A 24,638-nucleotide genomic window follows, 5' to 3' on the forward strand; every position below is an offset into this window, starting at 1 on the left:
GTTTGGCATTTGAGAGGAGATCTATTTCACTGCCCAGTACCTCCTGGATATGTTTTCCTAGTCTAGGACATAAGCCCTCCACTCATTGCTCTCCTATATTGCTGACATTAGTATTAAAATTATTCTCTTCTTACATCATTGCTAGAAGGAAATTTTGAGGAATGAGAGATCTTTCTCAGACACATTGTTTCCTCTCTGAGAAATGTGATAAATGTGGTATTTCTCTTTCCCTTACCAAAGACAGGTCATATATCAAGCATATTCTATAAGTCAAAGGAGAGAAGAAAAAGAAAAAATAGAAGAAAATGAAGAAGAAAAAGAAAAGAAGAAAATGAAAAAGAAAAAGGAAAAGAGAGAAAGAAAAAGGAAAAGGAAACAAAGGAAAAAGAAAAGGAAGGAAAAGGAAAAGGGAAAAAAAAAAAAGCAATGCAAAAATCAATAGTTACCCCAGTAAAATTTAGGAAAAACCTCTACCACCAGAGATACAAGTAATTCCTAAGGCAAAACTTGCTCAGAGAAATAAGTCTTTTGCCTTTCTTTTTCTTCCCTCTCCTTTTCCTTTCTATTTTCTTGATAGAGTGTAAACTATAAATTGCTTATTTTGTATAAAAGTGAATAATTACAGCATTTAGCCTTTGAATTTCTAACTTAAATTGCCAGTTGTAGCCCAGATTATTTTTTTTGTGAAAGAAAAAGACGCAGACTCATAGGGAAAAAAGGTATTATGAGAAAGGGCAGCACATATTTTCACATTCCATTTGCATGTGCATCACATGAACTGTATATCTAACACTCCTGATGCTGCCAATGAGAATTTTAAAGAGGATTTGCAGGTTACTGAGTGTCTGGCCTCACCTTCAGGACTCACAACCACAGCGAAGTCAGTAAGAATCATGCCATGGGATTTAGTTCTGTCTCAGTTTCTTTTGATAAAGCCACTGGAGCTGCTTCTTATGGAAAAAAAACCCTATAAACTACATTCAGACCTTTTAATAAAGATGGCTGTTGTTAGGTTTGTGGCAGAAAGAGATATGGAGGATTTATATCTGTCTCTGTGCTAGGAGGTGTAGCTGGTAGGTTATTTGGGTTCCCAGTCAAAGGTCTTGCTTAGGCTCCTCAGCTGTTTTGTCATGATCAAGAAACAGCAGAAATGTTTGCCCTTAAGTGAACATGCAATTGCTACTCTAAGTGAAAGATCAGGGCATTGGGCCAAGATGTGAGAGACCTAATTTCTCATTTAATCTGCAGAGTCTCACACAACTCAAGACTGCCTTGCCCATGGGACTGCAACCTGTGCAGCTGCCTTCTACAGTGCAATAAAAAGAGCAGGCATCAGCAGAAGGGCAAAAAAAAAAGGAAATCTTGTGGTTAAACCACTAATTACAGAGTATGAACTCCTACTTCCAAAATTGCTTGCTTTTTAATGAATGTTTATGCGGAAGAAGTGCTTCCAAGGAGTAGGAGCTGCAACCTCAGATGCTCCCCCATCTCCATTTGAATGCAATGAGGGAGACCTTTTCCAAATTCCCCTACCCCCATCAGCGTTTCATTCTTAGATCTGCACTGGTCACCCTTCGACCAGCAGCAGAACACCTTTACTCCCAGCCCACACAAACTCAGCATCCTCACAGCATGATGGGTTTGAGGACAGTCATGTGGAAATCCCCAGGAAAATCCTCCTGATGCACCACAGATCAATTTAATGCCATTAGCACATGTGTCTTGGTGTACTTACTGTATCATAACTTGCAGAAGAGTAAAGCATGAAGAAGCCTCTTTTCTGAGTGAGGTATCTTTAAACAGTCAACTAGGCATTTCTAGAAACCCTGTCTTAATGAAAAAAAGAGATTTTTAAAGTTTTTTAGTCAGTTCAGTGAAAGAATTTCATTGCCTTAAATTTCAGTGTCTTTCGAAGATGCTGGCTTAAAATTTTTCAAAATATAGTTAGATATAAGAACCAGGAGCAGCTTTCCTCCAAATACTTTCAGATAACACACAACATCTGACAAGTTAGAAGAGTGGAATTATGTTTTTTTATCCTTTTTTTTATCTTCTTTTCTTTATGCAAAGGCTTTTTAAAGGATCATGTGTCACACTATCAATATTATTAAAACATCTTCATCAGATAAGCTAAAAATTTCATTCCAAAGTATAGAACCCTTAAACAGCCAGAGACTTTGTAGATTATATATGTATGCTTTTTTAAAACAAAATTTTTCTTCATGTAAAAAATTTTTGTAAGTTTCATGGTTTTTCAAGCAATAAAAAAGGAACATATAGGGCAGCTGGACATCCTATATTCTCCATGAAAATTGTGTCCTTTTTTTGCCTACTGTTTTTATAATGTAATGCAACTGTGACACAGGTTATCTATCACCAAGACAAAATAAAGGCTCAGAGAAAAACTTGCCTTGTATTCTCTCAAGTTTAACTCAAGGAAGGGATTTTGAAACGCTTGGGATTGAGCTAAGCAGAAAGACACAGCTAACACAGCTATTTCAGCTCAACAGAAACACAAATACAGTTTTAGCAATGTGTCACTGATGTTCAGAGGGACTATAAAACTTGGTTTGAGCCAAAGGCCAGTGAAATAATGTAAAGATTTTCATCAGCTCTGACTTTCAAAAGAGGCTTGTGAGGGACAAACCAAGGGGAGAACAAGGGTAATGCCAAACAATAGATAAGATACAGGAGGCACACCTGGAGCCTTTGCTCTTTCTAATATCACAAGAACAAAATAAGTATAGGTTAAATTGAGAGACATCTTAAAGTCATTTTAAGAGATGTTCTCATTAATTTAGAGAACTTATTAGTTAAAGTTCATTCAAGCCAAGATATACTATTCAAAAGGAAAAGAAAAACCAAATTTTTTTAAAGAAATAGTTTTGTCAAGTAAACCCCTAAGGAGATAGTGATATTTAATTTCTGCTTCTCCTCTAACTCTTCTTTTGCTCTGGTGATGGTTTATTTTCAAAGGGAATGAAAACAGAGACTAAAAATTTGAGAGTGATAAAGAATCAAGAAAATATGGAGAATAAAATGGAATCTGTGCCAGAATATCACTTAAAACAGGGTTGAGATGAGACTCAAACGTAGCACTTTTATAGCAATAAAATGCATTTAAATATAACAAACAAACAAACATATGCAAAAATGGAAGACCTAACTTTAAAAACCTGACAGTTCTGAATGTAAGACATTGGAGAGTTAAAGACAGAAATGTCTTTAAGAAAATTAAAATTAAAACCAAAAAAAGTCTTATAGAAAACAAGGTTAACATGTATTTCCCCAGAGGGGACACAGACAAAGGAGGCACTGAGAATAAAAAACAGCATCAGAGATACTTACATCAGTACTTAAACAGGTGATTTAAGGTATTAAGTAACAGCATCTCATGTGGTTTAGTCATTTGATGTGCCTTCACTGACAGCTTGAAAGATGTAACTGCAGTATGGCCATACATATCTATAGTTGTAAATTTACCTCTGAATTCTTATGTTGTTCTTATGTCTAATTTCTCTTTTCATAAAGCAGATGATGGCTAATGAATCTATAGTTATAGGAGCTAATTTGAGAATATACAGATTCATAAAGATTTCCCCCAAATGTAGAGAAAAAAAAAAAGGAAAAATAAAGAGGAACCTAAACTGTAAATTTTCATACAGAATTGAACACTTTAAAAGGGTTTGTTGAACAAGGCTTCTTCCGTTGTATTTTACACTGATGGGTTTTTTGAAGTGACACAGCTGACTATGTATCTTTCAAGTTCTGCTGACACAACTTGTTTTCTCAAGCTCTCTTCCCACAGAAAGAAAGCTTCTTTGACAAAAACCTCTTAGGCGTTTTCAAAATCCCCAAGAGTTTGCCTGTAAGAAAGTAATTCAGAAAATCTCAGGCCTGGCTGCCTGATTTAAATAAAAAGGCAAAGAAAACACAAAGCCAAAAAACCCACCACAGTTGTTACTTATTGCAAAAATGCTTAGGTACAGACATTTTCCATAGACTCGAGACAGTACACATTTATTGGAAGGCTGGGTTTTAACTGTAAAATGCCGATTCTAGGGGGAATTAACCTGTGGATGTCTTGGTTTTGATACCATATCTCTATTTTTTAGCAAACATAAGAAGTGTTACCCCATACGATCCATATTGCTTTGACAGAAGAAGTCTGGCATTAGTGTTTGAAGCTTGTGTAAAAGCTCAAAATTACAGAGCAGGTACACATAGAACACCTTGAAAATCTGGTTCAGGAATAATTTTACTATTACAGATGACAATTAAGGTCAATATAGCCCTCTTAAAGTGGAAACAAAAACTGTCTTGCAAGAGATTAACAACTGTACTGTAAATCATTGGACATAACTGGCAAGATTATGTCAATTTAGATTTTCCAACCCAAGTGGAAAAATAAGTATTCAAGTGTAATAAACAAGTAAAAAACCCACAAAAGTTATTTTTTAAGGTAATTTCAAAAACTGAAATTCCATTTTTTTATTACCAAGTGTTAGTATATTGTTTTCTGAATGTAGTTTTTTTAAACTGTAGATATGACCATTAATATTGTATGGAAATGAATACTGATATTTTTCCAAAGCTAAAATGTGCCAGCAGGTAACAAAATCCAAATTTAAATCATAAGATATATATGCATTTCTTTTATCAGATGCATATTATTCTATTACTGCTCTGCAAAGGTTTTCATTTTATTTGTCTTTTCTTCCTGAGAACAGTTTACTAGTAAAGCTGGTTTACTGATATCAGTAAAGCTAGTTTACTGTTTGCTATACTGGAAATATTTTAGAGAAAAATAAATATCTTGGAGTATATTACAAATTGCCGTAACTTATCACAGAAATATTGTGTGCTGTACGCAAAGTAAGAGGCACAAAATGCTAAAAGTAAATACAGATTTCTCTGCATAAAGTCATAGGAAGAGTGGGAAGTGGGCCAAAAAAAGGTCCCATGGAATAGAGTGATTGTATGTAATTTTTAATAATAACTATAAGTATAAAAATGTTCTAATTAACAAGGAAATAAAACAAGAACAAGTCCTGGAAAAGCCTCACTCATGCATTTTTTGACATGAAAAGGCATGGCTCAATTTTAAAAATTCTTGTCACATAAATAACAAGATTTAAAAATTTTGTTACATAAATAAGAGCCTTGTCTTTCACATACTGATTTGGGAGCTTTTCTTTTTACAGCTGTGTATATTTTTTGCTTTGTTGGAATGTGTCCTTGATAATAACTCTTTCAAAAGTATAAATAGGTAAATTTTGGCATAGTTATTTTTCCTGGCAGGATTCTCCAATAATGAAATAAAAACAAAGAAGTTTCTTTGCATGCATATGATGGTATGTCTTGATAACAATACTGGAAAATGTGCATCAAAGGAAAGAACATGTCATCCTGGATCTGTTCTGATACACCAAATGATTTCTAGAAGCCCACTTTAAGTCTCTGTTATTTTTGCTGTTAAGTAGAGGTGCCATTGAAATAGAAATGTCAAGTCCCTCGGGCAGAAAGCAGAAAAGCTATACAATGCCTGTCCTGTTTGTGAGCTGTGGTAAAGACCAACTAAGCCTTCAAGCAATACCTTGTATGTTTCCCCATATGTAAAGGACTTTATAGTATCTGAAGTTTTCTTGCTTTTTCTCTTTCCTTTCTTTCTTGTTGCCTGCTAAAATAATTAGATCTTGGGAGACAGAGCAGAAGTCCATACTTTCCTCTGACAATCTTGATTCCCTCCTTGGATTTTCATATAGTAGAAACACGCTATAGGCCTACTTCAAAAATTGTATTGATTTATATTTATATTTCTAAATATATTTATAGTTTCTAAAGATAATGTAACACACCAAATACCTGGTTGCACCAGGGTCAATACAGACTGGAGGATGAACAGGTGAAGAGCAGCCCTGCTGAGAAGGACTTGGGGGTGCTGTGGATGAGAAGCTGGACGTGACCCAGCCATGTGCACTCACAGCCCAGAAAGACAGGCATACCCTGGGCTGCATCCAAAGCAGCGTGGGCAGCAGGGCCAGGGAGGGGATTCTGCCCCTCTGCTCTGCTCTGGTGAGACCCCACCTGCAGTGCTGCATCCAGCTCTGGGGTACCCAGCACAGGAAGGACACAGACCTGGTGGAGGGAGTCCAGAGGAGGGCACCAAGATGAGGGGTGGAGGATGAGGAAAGACTAAGAGAATTGTGAACAGCCTGAATAAAGAGAGAGAGAGAAAGAGAGAAGGCTTCAGGGTGATCTAATTTCAGCCTTCCAGTACCTGATGAGACCCTACAAGAATGATGGAGAGAGCCTATTTTCAAGAGCATGTAGTGACAGCACAAGGGGGAATGGCTCCAAGCTTAAAAAGTAGGTTTAGATCAGATGTTAGGAAGAAATTCTTTACTGGGAGGGTGATGAGCCACTGGAACAGGCTGCCAAGGGAAGCTGTGGATGCCTCATCTCTGGGAATGTTCAAGCCCAGGTTGGATGGGGCTCTGAGCCGACTGGTCTAGTGAAAGGCATCTCTGCTCATGGCAGGGAGGTTGGAACTAGGTGGTGTTGAAGGTCCCTTCCAACCCAAGCCATTCTAAGATTGTGTGATTCTATGAAACATAAGTAGAATTATCATCTTGAACTGTGAACTAAGCAGGTTCTGCAAGTTGGGTGCGAACGTTACCTGCGGGTTTCATTTAGTCTTTGGTAGAACAAAGGTTAAGAAGAGCCTGACTAGAACAAGAGTTGGTATACATTAGATCTGATACTATTTCTTAGAATTTGAGTCAGTCTTGAACATGTGTCTTAGAATGCTAGAAAGAACATAGTGTGCCAACTTGGGTTAACTTAACTTTAATTGAGGAAGAGAGCTGAACTCCACACAACAACCTTTTAGAGAGCATATGAAAGTGATATTTTGGTGTACATAAACCTTAAAGTGTAGTAACAAACTCAGCAGTAGTCTTTAGAATGTAGAAACACCTTTATCTGTGGTTAGTTTTTTTCCTTTAAGGGAGGGCTTTTTTTCCACCAATTTTGCTTTCTGGTAGTATCTGAATATTGAAAACAGAACAGACTCTTCAAGTTTCTTCTTCCAGACACATATCTTCATAGAAAAGTATTTTGCTCATTGCATCCCCTATATTCTGCCATCATTATCCCACTGAGTCTTCCTCCCCCAGATACCCCCAATTTTCTTTTTCTTGCCTTGAACCAGTATGTGTAACTCTCTCCTTAAGCTTCATGCTGTTGAAAAATCATTCTGGTTTTTCAGTTGCAGTTTGTGGGTTTTTTTCCATCTGGGTTCAATGCTGCTTTTTTGCCTTTTTTTGTTTTTTTTTTGGTGGCTTCTTCCCCCCCCTTCCCTTCCCCTCCCCGATGACCTTTTTGTATTTTAAGCATTTGGAAATGAAAAAAATTAGAGTTGTAATTATGTTACAGGCCATAGGCACCATGAACTGTCCAGAATAAACAGGGATGAACACTGTGTAGCACAGAGCCTGCCAAATTGAAGCCACAAATCACTTTTTTTTGAGCACTAAATGTAGCATAAATGGCAAGTTTTCCTTCAAATAACTCTGATGAGAACAGAGGATGACCCATAAAATCTTGGACATCTGTAGAGAAAACAAGTTCAAGTATAAACCAGCTAAATTTGGATGTTTGTATAGGACTGTATATCCAAAAGTACCTTTGCTTTGACATATGAAAACAGGTGGATTGAGTGTGACAGATCTGTCAAATTGATAAGTATTTACTTTCAGGTTAGCCAGTTTACTGTGAAGCCTGCTGTTAGCTTTGGAATACCTAAGTTTCATGAGGTGAACTGCACCCCAACAGCTTCTTTTGCAAGAACAAGTGTACTAAGCAAGAAACAGTATGTTGCTTTCCATATTAATCTCAGTTGTCAGGGCCATTAACTTTTAAACACTTCAGTGATGACCAATCCAAGAAGCTTGAAAGCAGTGTACAGTTCACAATTTACAGAAAAAGGACCACAGTATTTAATCATATGTCCCTATATAGGTAAATAATTCCTATGCCCATTTGCTCCTTGTATTTCCTAATAAAGTCCCAGGAGAAGTTGCTTTAATTGCAATATCTCACATTTTGTACTGTAGGCAAATATTCAGTTGGCTATGAAATGAGAAATCCATCTCGGTCTCTATAAGTATTCAGAATCCAAACTTGGATTTTGTTTAAATAAATGTCAGGGGACTAAAATCTTCACCAATCTAATGGAATAATTCTTCTGGTGATATCAAATTCTATACTCAATAGCAGATTCTTTCTAGTTCACGTTAAGATAGAATTGATTCATAATCAAAATGAAGAACGCATAAAGTTGAATGAAACCTGTATTTAGGTAATAATTCTAATGCTACAGGAAAAGATCTGTGGTCCCTGTAGACACCAAGTTGAACATGAGACAGCAGTGAGACCTTGCACCAAAGAGGTCTAGTGATATCCTGGGCTGCATTATGCTAAGTATTGCCACCAGTTTGAGGGAGGGGATACGTCCTTTCTCCTCAGCACTGGTGAGACAACACCTGGATTTCTGGGGTTCCTGCTACAAGAGAGGCAAGGGCGTACTGGAGAGAGTATAGTGCAGGACTGCAAAGATGATTGAGTGGAACATGTCTCCCAGAGAAGAAGTCTCAGAAGGGACATTAACAATGTTTATAAATAGTTCAAGGGAGGGTGCAAAGCGGATAGAGCCAGGGTCTGTGAACCCTGCTGCTTTTATGTACAGCAAAGTTTTACCCAAGATAATAATTTATTATCTCCCCATTTTGCCAAAACTTCTATGGACACTATTCTGTCCGTGCCAAAAAGGAAATGGTTTAGGTGGCTTGTAGGCTACTATCCAAAATGTTGTCAAACATCTTTGAACCTTATTGCAGAACACAACAATCTAAACCCAGAATATTCTGGAACTGTAAATAGACCAAAAAACTCAATTAATTGATGAAATGGAACATGTTTATCAATTTTAAAATATATTAATAATAGAAAATTCAAGTCTGTGATAAGTTTTCATGATTTTTCAATTCAGTCATTTGAATTTCATGTCTGGTACTTCTATAACTTTGATATTAAATCTTCATCTTGCTTTTTAGCCTCACAGTATATTTATTATAAGAAAGCCTATTATCAATTGTTTGAGAGAATTAAATTGAAGAAAAAACTTCAGTCTCCTCATTAGAAAAAACATTTTGCCCAATAGAAAATAAGTACTTTAGAGTGGAGGAACTCATACACTCTCTGTGTATTTGGGTTGTGATCACAAAAGGATTTTTTTGATATAATATGTCCTTAAGAGGTTCAATTATCTTTCCTTTGTTTAGAGAAGATTTGCTTTGAGAAACTTTTTAATACTAAATTTTTCACAGATGTTGATTAGTATTATTAAGAAGCTAAGCCAGATGATGTTTGCCATCTCTGAGAGTTTACATTTCCATTCCACAGAAATGAATATGTTACAGAAAAGAAAATGTAAAAATATAGGTTAACAAAGTCTGAGAATTTAAATAAATATCTAAAAGAAGAATCAGATTTATTATATTGCTGACCTCAAATAATCAGTCAGTTTGAGCAAGACCATAGGGCTTAAACAGTATATCCTAAATGTCTGCCAAGTCTCAAGCAAAATAAATGTCCTGGATAAGTACAAAAATGTTTTTTCTGAGACCTTGAAAAAGTACCTCTTAGGTGATATTTGCTCCTTTCTCTGAAAGATACCAGAAGATACTATAGGTACTCAGGCATACAAGATCTATTTTCCCTAAAATGACTATATTTTGACAACAAAATAAGACAACAGGGCAGGGTTTAAGTTAGGTAAAAGAGTCAAAGGATAGGAACAGGATAAGCAGGTGATGATACTTTTTTAGATGAGCCCCCAGACCTTCATCTGTGCTGTGTCTCTCTCTTGTCCCTAAAGGCTTGTCAATTTATAATTAAATTTTAAAAAAGGAGGGGTGGGAGAAAACAGTGTCAAATTTTTAACTATAGGTATACTGAAAAATCAAAAAATCCAAAACTTCTAATGGATTATTAGGTACTCCTTATTAAATAATTTCTTAAAAATATAAGTTAAAAAAAGCTTTCTTTGTTAGAATCTGGTGTCAGACCAGCTAGAGATTTAAAAGTCATTAAGGGAAACAAAAATACTTACGCGAGCCAGTGTTTTGCAAAAGATCGTCACTTAATGAACATTAATTTTTTTCTAAATTAATTTTGCACTTTTGGTCACCTCACACTGGAAAACCTTAAGTGAAAATATGTTTAAAATAAGGATGATGGTTTTCAAATAAACAATGAAAGTACAGTTTAATTCCTCACATTCTGATATAAGGTCTAATTAATTGATACCTGTCATAACTTTAAGATCTAGTCTTCATTGAAAATTCTTTCTAATTAGGTGCTTTTGTGAATGTCAGAAAAAAATTAATTTCTTCTTACATTTTATAATTAAAGTAGTGATATCCAGTGTAATGTTTAGAAATAAGATGTCCTTTCAGCTTATAAAACAAGATCTGCTGTCTTGCTTACAACCTTAGGGTGAAATAAATCCTAAGCAATGCATTCTGTGGTTACCAGTAGCTCACATATTGCAAGTTCTTAAAAGAATCCCATGAAGTGCTGCAGTGTTATTCACTATACAGGTATTTTTTTCTAATTTTGGGTCTGCTCGTGTTTACCCTGCATTACATTTTTGTCACATTTGCAGTGCAGTTCTACATTGTTGCCCTGACCTACTTCACCTTGAACCCACACTAGAGAAAATTAAACCATAGAAGAACATAAAAAGTTCTAGTGTGAATGAAAAATTGCAATGTGATGTAATATCTACAGATGCTAGAAAAGATTCTACTATGTATTATTTCTCTTACTCTTTCACCAGTTTTGTTTTCAAGCAGATTCTTCATAATATATCAATAGTTATGCTATACTTTTCTTTTTTTTCCAAGCACCCTTATTTTTATAAATAGACAACAGACTTTAGAAAAAAGCATTTTTGCACTGTACACATAAGTGTTCTACTCAGGTGGAGTGTAAAATTCAGAAAACTGGATTTTGGTTTAGACACAAATTTTTCATCTGGATGTAAAATCCTTATTGTGAATACCTTAAGGGTGAGTACAATGCACGCTTTTCATTTATATGGGTCATAAATAGCAAGCAGAAGTTTTTACGAAAACATGTTTTAAGTTGATCACAGTGTCTGAACAGAACAATCCTTGAAATTGTTTTCCTGTGCATTGCAGGAGCATGACTCCTGCAATCTCCAAAGAAATGTAAGCAAAGGGAAGATAATAATCCATCAGAAAACCCCAGCTGCCAGGGGTAAAATTGGTGAGCTTGTGCCCTTGTGAAAGAACACACTTTGAAAGTGACCTTTTCTGAGAGAACACATTAAACATAGCTTTGTTCTTTTTTGCCTTCCTGTCAATTAAATGGTGACAATCTCGCTGTGATCTTGTTTGGTACAGTGACAAAGAATGCCTTTGAAAACTCCCTAGTCTTCCTCTGGAAAAATAACCTCACAAGTTCTGACAGGAATTGCATGGGCTCAATCATTTAAATTGTGTAAACTCTTTCTCACGCCAGAGCATGTGCATAACTTAATCCATGTTAAAAATATGGGAACAGAGATTATGAGTTACTATAGTTTCCTGTTGTGTGCTCTTAAATTCCAATTCCAACAGTTCAAGGCATTTTATTCTTTGTTTGGTTGTTTTTTTTTTCCTTTTGGAGGTCCCTTGAGCAATTCCAAAACATTAGTTTATAAGCTGTTAGTGTTAAAGCATTAAGACCTGATCTTATTTATAACACAGCACTTAACTGTTTTCTTATGTTGAGCAAAGATGAGAGGCTACAATCTACTCAGTCTTTGATTCCCAGTTGTATCTTTGGAACATCTCATTGCAAGTGGAATAGCTGCATCTGCAGTGCTACTGCTAGTGAGTGAGGATTTGCAACTAAAATACAGCCTCTGATGCACTGGTGTGCAACAGAGAATGGAAGGCAAGGAGGCAGATTGTGACTCTTTAAAGTAAGTCATTATCACTTACATGTCTCGTGGAGATACTAAAATAAATGAAACTGTTTTCAGACAAATACAGTGCAGATAAATGTGCTTAAAGTAGTATATCAGGCTATGTATTATCCTGTGAAACGCAACAATCTGCAAATGCATTCATTTGAGTAAACAGCTTTATACACGGCCAGAGTCATAAGTAAATACTTAGACACTTCAGCTTTAGGGCTTTAAATAAACATTTTAAAGTAATGCATTTTTCATTACTATTTGTTAGGGGAAAAAATGAAATGGGAGAACATTTGAAAAGATAAGGTATTGTAGGCTAAGCAAGATTAAACCCTGAATTCAGTTTCAATACAATAGAAACAATATAATCCAGAGACAAATATGCCTAAACACAAGAAAAAAAAATTAATAAGATTTTAAGAAAATTATATTTTAAAATTCTTACCAATTTCATATTTGTCTAGAATGAATGTCTAATCTGAAGAGAAAAGTTTGTGAATCAGAAGATTTTTAGATATTCCAGTTCTTAAGTGTACTGTATTGTCCCCAAGGTCCCAAGAAATAAAAAGAAATGCTTAAATGCAAAGTTTAAACACATTATGTACAAGAAAATTCAGAGTTCTACATAACATTTCGAAAATGAAAGCCAACAGTCCTTTTAACCCACTTTGCATTATGTCATTCTTTACTTTATTGTAATCAATCATATATGCCTTTTTTTAGGTGAAACAGTAAAAAACCGCAAACATCAATACAGATAAATAGTTAGTGATGTCACTTGAAGTATACTGGGAAGATTAATTAACTAATGTAGACACACAAGCAGCTGAAGATACTGGTAGTGTTGAGGATGGGAACCCTACTGTTGCTTATGAGAAGGAGCAGAACACAGCAATATCTTGCTCCAATTATTCAGGATATAACAAACTTCTCACCTCTCTTCTGATCTACACACTGGCTTTCCATGGAATATGAAATCACAGTCTTTATTTTTATGTCCTACGAAGCAGCTTAAAATATATTTTGAAATATTTGGAAGTGAAAACCACAATAGGTGTTTTGATTTCTGTGGAAAACTGAACCCTCTGTGGTATGTATCACAGTCATCTGTGGTAGACAACATCTGTTGCAGGTTTTACTGAGCGCCAAATAAATACTCCATTCCCCCATCCTCCCCTCTGTTCTTACCACTCTCACATCCAGCCAACACACACAAGCAGACACACAGACACACACACACACACACAGAACATCTCTTGCTCCTGCATTAAGGGGAAAGCACATTGCTCCAGGATTATTGAAACATAAATTTCAACAACATGCATACTTTATATATAAGTAATTTGTTGTCACAGGCTCTTTAGAAAGAATAGGCAGAGCAGAAGACGCAGGGGGGTGGCATTGTATATAATGGAAATGCTAGAATATATGCAGCTCACAGCTGGCAATGGCACAGTTGAAAGCCTCTGAGTAAGAAACGAGGGACAAACAAATAATGCAGATGTCACTGTGGGAGTCTGCTATAAAACTCTCAGCCAGAACGATGACACTGACAAGTTATTCTTTGAGGAACTAATGGACGCTTCCAAGTCAACTGCTCTTGTCCTTATGGAGGACTTCAACTTGCCAGATATTAGCTGGGAGCATCACACAGCTGGTACAACCTGGGCCAGAAGATTCCTAAAACACCTGGATAACAACTTTATGGAACAAGTCCTTAGGGATCTGACTCGGAAAGATGCCCTCCTTCATCTGCTGCTTGTCAGCACAGTGGATCTTGTGAGCAAAGTGGGGATTGGCAGCTGTCTTGGCCACAGCGTCCACAAAGTGATCGAGATTAAAATCTCTGTTGGCAGGAGGAAAAGTGCCAGCAAAACATCAACCCTGGACTTGGACATGAGGAGAACTGACTTCAGGCTGCTCAGGGAATTAGTGAGTAATGTCCCCTGGGAAAATGTTTTTGCGGGTGCTGGGATCCATCAGTGCTGGTCACTTTTTAAACATCACCTCATAAGAGCTCAGGAGCAGGAAATTCCTAAATGTTGGAAATCCAGCAGATGAGGTAGAAGGAAGGCTTGGCTGACTAGGGATTTCTCTTGGGAATACAGCAAAAAATGAAGGTGTACGCCCAGTGTAAGCAAAGTCACATGACATGAGAAGAATAGAGAGGTATTGCTTGCCAATGAATGGAGAAAATTCCTGCTGCCTAAGCTCAATTGGAGATGAAACTGGCCAAAGGCAGCATGAAAACAATGTTGTCCTGTTATGGATGAGGATGGTCACCTCACAATCATGGACAGAGACAAGGCAGAGGTGTTTAATGCATTCTTTGCCTCTGCCTTCAACACTGATGATGGGCCAAGAGGGTCTCAGTGCCCTGAGCTGGAGCCATGACTCTGATAATGATAAACTCCCAGCTGACCCTGAAATTATGCAGGATCTTCTGCTCCAGCTGAATTCCTATAAATCTATGGGTTTTCATGGGATTCATAGGAGAATCCTCAAAGAACTTGTTGATTGATGTCATTGCAAAGCCTCTCTTGGTGATTTTTGAGTGGTCTTGGGAATCTGGAGAGTTATCTCAGCTGATTGGAAGCTGGTGAATGTTGTCTCAGTTTTCAAGAAGGGCAGGAAGGAGGACCTATGTAAACATAGGTATGTATAAAACTCACTAGCAACACGCACGCTGTTCATCCTCCTCTCTCGGGAGAGAATAAACAATGTGTGACATACAGTAACAGTGCAACTTAATATGCTCTTGCAAGATGCTGGTGAACACTATAAGAAAACCAATATGAAAGAGATAACAAAGTTAATCTGCTTTTTAAAAAACTCTGGAAGCTCATCAAATAAAGATGCTAGGTCCATAAACACTGTCAAATTGCACACCACATAGTTGTAAACTGTAAGACAGCTCCTTTCAATTTCTCAATGTTACGTGAAGGAGCAACTATTACAGACAATTTAAATTGCTTGGTTGTGAGTGAAGTAATGTGTTGGCATTTCTTCTGGAAGCTGAAATACTGCACCTTTACAAGTCTTCTAATAACTCAACTGGCTGAACAACAGACACATAGTAACTAGGAATATTTGTGTGAATCCTACACAGCCATGGTTTAAAAATGCTGAGAGAGATGCCAGCTGGATGAAAAGAGATGGAAACCAATACAGTATTGTAAACTCTACACTATAATTTACATAAAGAAAATACATTATAAGACTTTGAAAAAAAGGAAGAATGAATGTTAGGTGACTTATTTAAAAAATCCAAACCAAACCAACCAAAAAAACTTGTGTGTGTGTGTCCCCTGGACTTCAGAAGAGAAGGCAGAGAGAGCTGTGAACACTAATTCAATAATTTAAATCTGAGTAAGAGCAGCTGAAAGAAGGGATCACTGAAACAATTTATTGAAGATACATAATACATGTTGAATTTAACAATGAAGAACTAACTCAACTACTATGATGCAAAAATGCACTTATATGCTCATTATTTTATTTATACAATGCATAGAAATATATGTTTAATGAAACATCTGCAGTAACTTTCTAATTTCTGCAGCACCATATTTGACACAACTAAACACCAAAGACGTATTTCTAAAATATGTAACAGAATATCTTCCTTGTTATACAGATCACATCGTTAATATTTCCCATTTTACTATAAGGAAGTGCTGTGACATTTCTTTCAAGTGTTTTTTTGTATTAGCATATAGAGTAATTCTGTATATTTCAAAAAATATTTTTCCATTTGAAATCAAACAATTGACTACACCATATCTTGTGTCTTGTTCAGAACATACTGTGCAATTGAGACCTGGAGAAAAAAATTAAACTCAAAAATACTTTTCCATTATTAACTTTACTGCTAGAAATTTGGAAAAATAAGGTACCAACAGGAAAAAAAAATGAAAGAGACTTTTTAGAAATCTGTTTTTGACTCACGGTATCAAGAGGCAGAGGAATTATTTAAGTAAACCAGATGTATAATTTTACAAAATCATTATGGCTAATCATCCCGCCTATTCCCTTTCTAAGAAATCTCTGTTTCAAGAAAGAAAGATTTACTATATCACTTAGGAAGAATGGCAGCCAACATGAAAGTTAAAAGCTCAAACTGTGTTAGTGGAAAGTGACAGTATAGGAAAGAAAACTCAGAGATTCTTAGCATCCACGCTAAATCATTTTTCTAACCACTGTGATCTTCAGGATGACCTATTTACAGAATTTTCTTTGTAGACTGTTCTTGAGGGCTTTTTGTATTGCCAAGACAGCTAAGATTATCTTAGTGTTCAATCCAGTTTGCTAAAGTAGGATAAGGTGCCATAACTACTTTTTACTCAAGAATTAGCTCATGTCAGCTCAGTGCCTCTATAAATGGCATAGTTGGAGAATGTAGAAATCGAAACAATAATTTTTCTAACCTTGGGTTTTTTGGTAAAATACTCGGTGATTAACATGCTTCTAAAGAGCATGTGTCTTTAATCCACAGTTAAGTCTTCTGGGAACATCTATGCTCTCTGTCATTTGAGGTTCATACCAGTCTTCATTTAAGTAACAGAAGAGTTTATTATAAGGTAGTAAAGCATAGAAATATTCATGCTTGTTCAGATTTCTGTAGAAAACCTATTACCTTGAGCTCATTTATTTATCTCTTTCTTAGCATATGCTGTCTGTTCTGTAGATCTACCCAGGGGAAACAACATAAATTACATAACACACACCTTTTTCTCTCACTTCTTCCCCATTTTACCACATAACAGATTTCCTAACAGCTTAATATGCATTGATTATATTTTTACTCTCCCTAATTTAATTTGAATTTCTCTCCGTTTTCTTCCCTCCAAAGGTGTTGTTCATTCCTAATTGTTTAAACAAGGATATCATTTTATCAAGAAAGTGCTTTGCTAATGTAAATCGAAAAAGCTGGGAAATTGGAATCTTTAAGGAGGAAAAGAGCACGGGGTACCTGAGAAATCCAAAAGCAATCTTCTGAAACACAGTTTTTAATCATATCTTTCTATTATGGCCATATTCCTAACCATATTATTATGAGTGTCTTTCCATTTTTGGAAATCAAGCAACTCTGAATGTATATCACCTCACAATTAGTTACTCACTCATAACAGGATGAAAATTTCATCTCCTATTCCATATCAGTCCCCTGATTAGGAATTCTTGAGTAGACTTTATGCGTCTGTTTAGATGGATACCTTCCACTGCTTTCCATTACATTGAGATGCTAGTTATTGCAGAGGAATACAAGAGTATTTTAGATCTGCATAGCTTCTCTGTCTGAACACCATTCATTAACAGCTAAATGTAGTCACATTTATATTTCCAGCAGCAGTTTGCATGATGCCAACACACAAGAAACTTTAGCCACTCCCTCAATTAATTTATGTCAGTAAATTGTCTTGAAGCTCTGGGTGACTGTATATGGTTTTCATTCTGTGAATAATGGACTCAATCTCTCGCTCCTAAAATAAAGGAAAAATCTAAATTAAGATGTTTATCTTCTTCTTTCTCCAAATGTGTGTGTATAACCACATTTTCCTCTTCCTCCAGCATTCACCTTCTTTTCTGTACAGATTAGAGGTCTTATAAGTCAATCTAGAGTTGTTTCTTTCTCTGTGTATCTTTCTTTGCAGAAGGGACTTGGTGATGTCTTAAGGCAGCTTTCACTGTAGATTATCTTCTGAGTCATCCAGTTCTGTGTTCTGGACAGATGTTGGATTGCAACAGTTCCAGAATTTCTTTGAGCATATACAGCTTGGGGGGAAAAAAGTAAAAGATTACACTAGTTTCTGGTTTTTTAGTAAATGTAACTACTTATCAGATAAGTTTTGATTTTATGCAACAGATAGTAGATGTATTAAACCTTCCCTACTGTTGGAAAATATTTATCTTATGGGATTTTTTTTACAACACAATCTTTAAGCAAAAAAAGCAGTAATGTATGCCATATCATCTGTGAAATTAAACATTTTGCTTTCAACTATTGACTGGAGTTGGGGTTTTTTGCTAGTTGCAAAGTATCCAGACTCAGCATTCACGCTATAGATAGATATTCAGTCTGTTGAGTAGTTGATACTCTGTAGTCTTCATTTTGATCATTGTTTGTTAAGGAGAGTTATCCTCATTTGTGACCTTATTGTCATGAATTTGCAAAACCAAACTAGCTGCCTGCCACAATCTATCCCCATTTGTGCATAACCAAAATCTCCCTTGTGAACACATAATTTGTGATGGTTGGAAACTGGACTTATGAAACCATGAGGCATTCAAACATCTCAACATTTCATGTGGAAGACAACTTTGTTTTTTTCTTCCTTTTAAAATAGTCAAACAGCTGCCTTTTTCCTTTTAATCAATGTGTAGCTGTTCCACTTCTAGAAACTGTTTTGGTATTCCTATAGAGGAATTTCTATGACATCCCTCTGAACTCAAAACCTGTGAACCACAAACGGGGGGGATGAGACAGAGGGGAATTGGACCTGAATGTGGGTGAATGCCACAACAGATTTGTTTTTCTGGTCCTCCCACTTTAGAGAGGAATCTCGTGGTTCTGAGAAATGTTTTCTAACTGAAGATCCATCAAAACTAGGAGGTGCCCATAAAAAGCTTGTGTTTGCCAAATCAGCACTTTCCAAAAAGAGGCTGTTTAAAAAAAGAATCCTAACCAGCTCCCATCCTTATTATCCAGGTTTTGCAAAGAGTTTTCATTTACTTAAACCTCAAAACTGTAAAATTACAAAAAGAGAGCACTTTATCTTGAGGCTTAAAATTCATTTTGTCTGGTCTTCTTTGTTTGTTTTAAAAGTTTATTCTCTAACTCAAATAACTGCACCTTCTATTTGTTCCCTGCCTGCAATACCCTTCTAGAACTAAATGTTTCAAAAAAATATGATTTATATCCATACAGTCAGCTGCATGTGTGACATACCAGTGGGAAAATATCAGTGAATTGTAAGCACAGGTTAATAAAGACAAGGGAATCACCTCTGTTTCTCTGGACACACTAGAGTTATTAATCTATATTCAAGAGAAAAATGAATATATAAACATATCAGAAGTGCTTTGAGCCATAGAGATTAACTTTGTTGATCAATAATAAGTGGGGTGTTTTCTATTTCACAAAGAATAGTGCTTGATCTTCCCATTTGCAATCAGTTACATTTGAAAGGCCAAGGCAGTATCAGTAGAATAGAAATCTCATCTTATCAAGATGAAAACTGTCTTCTTTAAAAAAAAAAAAATAAAGAAAAAGGAGGCAAGAAAGAAATAAACAAACAGAAAAAAGCCAAACCAGAAAAATTTTCCTGAGGGCAGTAATTCATCACATACATAGATATTTGGCTATGCAACATATGCAACCAGTCTCAAGCTTCAGGTGTATGGGACTGGAATTAATAAAGCTTCAGCTACAGCATGAAATTCACAGTATCCGAGATAATCAGAGTTACTTCCTGTACTTTATTTACTCAGTAAAAATCTAACTCCTGGAACTAACAGTTGGAAGCTACATCAATAGAAATATTTTGCAGTAAGTAGACTCACTCCAAAAAATAATAAAAACAGGAAACAAATTATTGAATTTTGTGGAATGTTTTCTTTCAGGAGCATAAGCATGGTAGTCACAATTGTAGAGATTTGAGCAGAACCACTCAGTACTTGGGGCCAACAATAAATATAGCGATAAGGCCTGTATAATTAAGGATCAACATTATAGATTCTCTCTAAAGATGAAAAGAAATTATTCAAGGCTTTTATGAGAAAAAGATTTATTAGAACATGCTTCACTCGTGCCAATTCAATAGTCTAATAAAGTATTCATTTATCTTTTTGTTTGTTCTGAACTTGTTTGTTTGCTTGTTTTATAGGTCTGTTGCTTTATGGGTGTGTTGTTAAAAACAGTGTTACATTTGCTACATGCAAAAAAGATGTTAATTTCTACTCCTAGTAAAACTCAGACACCTGGAGACCAGCTAATGAGATTTAGGTGGCCAAAGAAAAAGAACTAAGAGGGAAGTGTGAAAATTACATTGTGTTTCTTGTCACCTTCAGCTCTCCAGAAACTTGTAAGGCTGCCAGAATTGTATTTCTATAGCAGAACATTGTGGACAATGAGATTATTGGACTAATTTTATTTTTTCTTAATTGGTTTGCTTTCCCTCAAATGAAACACTTAAACTGTTGTACTTGTATCAAGAACAGATCTTGAAACTAAAGCACATATCCTCAAATATTAAGGGGTTATAGGAAGCTCAGGTAGATTATGCTTTGAAAACAACAGACCTAATCACAAATTCTCAGGGCACATGAACTTTTCACAAACTGTTCAAGGCTTAGTTTGCCAGCTCAGGTGTGTTCAGCCTGTTCCTGGAACTGTCTCAAGTTTATTCCCCCACTTTCTGCTGTAGTTCTCTGTGTACAGTACGAACTGTGCTCTGCCACTTAAATCTGAGAAGTTGGTCTTGGCAAACTCAAGGTTTGTAATTTTACATTTAGGTAAGGTATAAAGCTACAAAACATTGCAGAGGTTTCCTGGTTTTCCCATTTCTATATGAAATCACACTGAAGAAACAATGGTCTTAAAACATTCATCAACTTTCAAATCATCTTTCAGAGTGATGATTGCGTGAATATTACTCCTTATAAACTGCAAAGTAGACAGCTTTAAAGAGTTATTATACTATGGCCATGATCACTTGGAACTCATTTTGGAAACAGTATGATGAATGCTTCTCACGAATGATCATGTTCTCAAGAACTGCTATATTCACAGCTGCCAAAAGTAGCAACATAAAAATGTGTTCACCTTTAAATTGTTACTACATTTGTAGTAAAACATAAGTGTCTTGCATCTTAATCACAATATCTTAAAGCAAAATTAAAGGGCTCTTCGCCACCCATTCAAAGAAGAAATCATGAGCAAGTTTGCAGAAACCCATTTTCTTCACTGTTTAAAATACTTTTAACACATTTCAGTAACATTTTCTGCATGAAGTCACAGTAGAAGAGGTTTTTAATTTTGGTTTTAACGTCTTCTATCTTTGTTTTTTTTTGCTTACTATTTTGGTTTGCATTGGTTTGTTGCTTATTTGTGTGGTTTTTTTTTCCTTACTATACATAAAATTTAACACTATAATTAGAAGATGCCCCTTTCTGAAGTGCATAAATACTGAAATATCTTAGAAGTATGCCAGTAGGTGGTTAAGTATAGGGAAGGTATTATGCAAATGTGATAGGTAACATTCTCAGCTGTTGCAAGTTCATAATTTCACGATTTTGAAGGAGCCAGCAAATTACCTATTTACATGAATTAGGAGTTATATATCACAGATGTTCTATATAACAATTTTAACAGTATTATAGCAATATTAGATACAGTCTACTAATTGCTGGCAGTTTAGCCAATCTGTTAATTATAACAGTAATTCTTAACTCCGCATAGATACTGTTTGCCACTGTGTTCAGCCTTTGAAAAGGGGGGAAAATATCAGCACCAGCTACATGGACCAAAACTGTGTGTGCAGTCAACCTACTCCTTGGCTTACACAATACGTTTGTTGATCACTGTCATACTTAGAATTGCTGAGAAAAAATTGTGCTAAAAGTTGCAATCACCCTAAGTGACAGGTAAGCCTGAGTAGTCCTAAAACTGCTCTAGTTGTTGATAAGTTTTGAATTCAGAATCTAAGATCCCATGTTAGGAAAGTTTACACTAACTTGGGAGTTTGTTGTCGTATCTTTCCTTTTGCCAAGATTTTTTAAATGAAAGTCAATTTTCTGTCTCAGTACACTAAAACAACAAAACCCTGATTTATTTCCGTGAAATGGGATTTTGGCAATAAAACAAAGCTGATAAGATTAAGTGTTTCTCCAGATGATGGGCACAAAGATAAATAAAAACAATAAATAACATAAACAGTTCAAGCTTTCTTGAAGAATATACCAAAAGAGATGATGTTGCTAAAAAAAAGCTTTTCTTAAGACTTCAAAAACATTGAGCAAACTGCAGTTTTTCCAAGTAATCACTTCTAGAAATCAGCTCCCAGGGTAAAAAATAAAATGCTGAAAGATAATATACAGTGAATATGCTGGGAAAAATTCATGTATTGAGTGATCAAATGAAGACTAGTAATTACATGCAGAGTGCATTTCTTACAGTTATAGAGGAAAAAAAATGGAAAGCATTAGTCAGGAAGTGAAACAGAAAACCAGAAGAAACACGGAGTGAAACAGAGTACAATCACAAGATTAATTTAAAATATAAACATTTCTTGGATTGCTGAGTGTAAGCATATTTCAAACCCAAATGTCCTGACATCTCTGAAAATTCTACTATCTTGGATGAGTTTCATTTCACATGTGTATAGTAGTTAATGAATAACATTTAGAATGCTAATGGTATACTAATGGATTCCACTGGAAGTATGTTGAAAATAAATTGTTCTTATTTGAAGAACAATTAAATAGTTGATAAGTGAATTGCACACTATGTGATATCAAATTACGTTCTGCCTATGTAAGGATAGTTAAAGAATGTTTATCATATCACTTTCCTTCATATTGATCTAGTTCAAAGTGAAGCATTTAGAAAAAACAGAAATGTTATTCAGTGAGAAAATAATTGGTAGACTTCTAGTTCTGGTGGTTTTTTGTAGTTTGTTTTCTCATTGGAAACTGAAGAAAAATAGGGAAGAGAAAAAAAACCAAAAGGACAAACAAACCCAACCTCCAAAATCAAGCAAGCGAGCCAAACCCTCCCCAAAACCCCATCTAATGTGTGCTTAGCTGTACTCTAATATCAGCAAATTGAAGGAAATGCATATGAGCAAGTGGAACAAGTGAAGATTACATTACATTTCTGCCCATGCTGTTATTTAACTAGATATGTCACAGGTTTGTAGGTTCATATAGTTTTCCTACTGCAATAAAACACATACAACACAAAGAAAATATATTACCAGGAAAAAAAGTGTATTGTGACATTCCCATTTTTTTTTTTCCAATCGATTAATGAACTGTTACTGAGGTAGTGATCTCTACTAGGTTAGGAAAAGATTTAACTACTGAACTACAGCAACTGTTCAGTTTAAATATCATATGAGTTTTTAATCATTTTACTCAGGAAAAACCCAAGTGGTGTATATGCAAGTTAAGATGATTTCTACAGTCAAGAAATAAGTGGTGTAGTATTCACAACATTTTCCAAATGGAAAAAATAATACTACATTGACCAAAAGGATTTCAGTTTTTTCCTCAAATGTAGCAAATATTCCTTTTTTTAAAGTCACATAATTCAATTTCTGTTTTACAAGCAAAATTGAGTTTCATTTCAATTTCTGAAGGAATAGTGTTCAGTGGAATATTGTTCCAAGAAATTCACCAATTTTCAATTGCATGCTTTCTGAATACATCACCTATTAACTCTGTGGGCTGCCAAGATCAAAACCATTCCAGGAATCTGGTTCAGAAGCCAGAAGCTTCAGGCTTACTGTCCCCAAATCCCTGGTTTCCATTCCAAATGTCAAATGGTACTTGGTACCACTGAATCTAGAGATTGGAAAATCCTTGTGGGAATCCAAGAGTGCCTTGTCAGTAGTGCTCAGACATTTTAACCCTAACTAGAAATTTAGGGGTTCTCTCTTAAAAATCATAGAACAAAGCCCAAGAATTTAGATTTTGAGGTGGTTTCATTAAGAGTATTTCTATACAAACCAGTTTGAATTACTGTTTAATGAAATGGTTGCCTTCCATAATTCACTTTTATTAAAAATAGGTCAGTTCTTTTCACTTTTAAATAACTTTTTAATTTCCCATGCAATGAAAATTTTGAGTTATATTGTTTCTGGTCTGAATGCATAAACAGATTTATTTGCAAACAGTGAAGTGTGTAACAAAGTAGAGTCTTTACTACTGGTAAAGTTGAATGACAGCTTTAACAAGAATAAAAATCTTCTCAAATACTTAGCAATCAAATAATTCGATTTCAATGTACTTACAGGATCAAGAGACTTCACTATGTGTGAACAAATTGAAGTTTTGCCCCCTAAACCTGTAAATTTTCTTTCAAAATTTGTTGTCGACATCAGGTCAAATTTGATTCTTTTATTGGAGCTAGCACATAAAACTAGTCATTTCTCTGAGGACAGAGTTTGATCAATCTAAAAAACCTTAAACTTGACATTCTGTGACAAGAAAAGGAAAAAATAAAAAATATACTTTTTAAAATGTGTTATAGATTCATAGAGAAATTCATGAGTGTTTCAGAGGCTTAGATACAGCTTTGGTCTTCAAGTAAGAGGTGGTTTATGTTTTAGAAATCTGCAATCAGCTCACACTTGATGGATCAATGGAAAAGAATCAGAAAAGGCTGATGGAGCAACAGACAGAATTTATATAAGCCTACAGTTAATTAACCTGGAAATTGTATTTTAGCTGAATTAATGAAAGAAGGAAGCAAGGTCTTAATAAATGTATGTACATGCATTGCAAACTTTGTTCGACCAAAATAAACCCCCCAAAATATAACACTGAATTTTTAACTGGTTCTGCATTAGGGGAAAGCCAGTGTCTT

The sequence above is a fragment of the Aphelocoma coerulescens genome, chromosome 1A (assembly GCF_041296385.1).
Source record: "Aphelocoma coerulescens isolate FSJ_1873_10779 chromosome 1A, UR_Acoe_1.0, whole genome shotgun sequence".
NCBI classification, from domain to species: domain Eukaryota; kingdom Metazoa; phylum Chordata; class Aves; order Passeriformes; family Corvidae; genus Aphelocoma; species Aphelocoma coerulescens.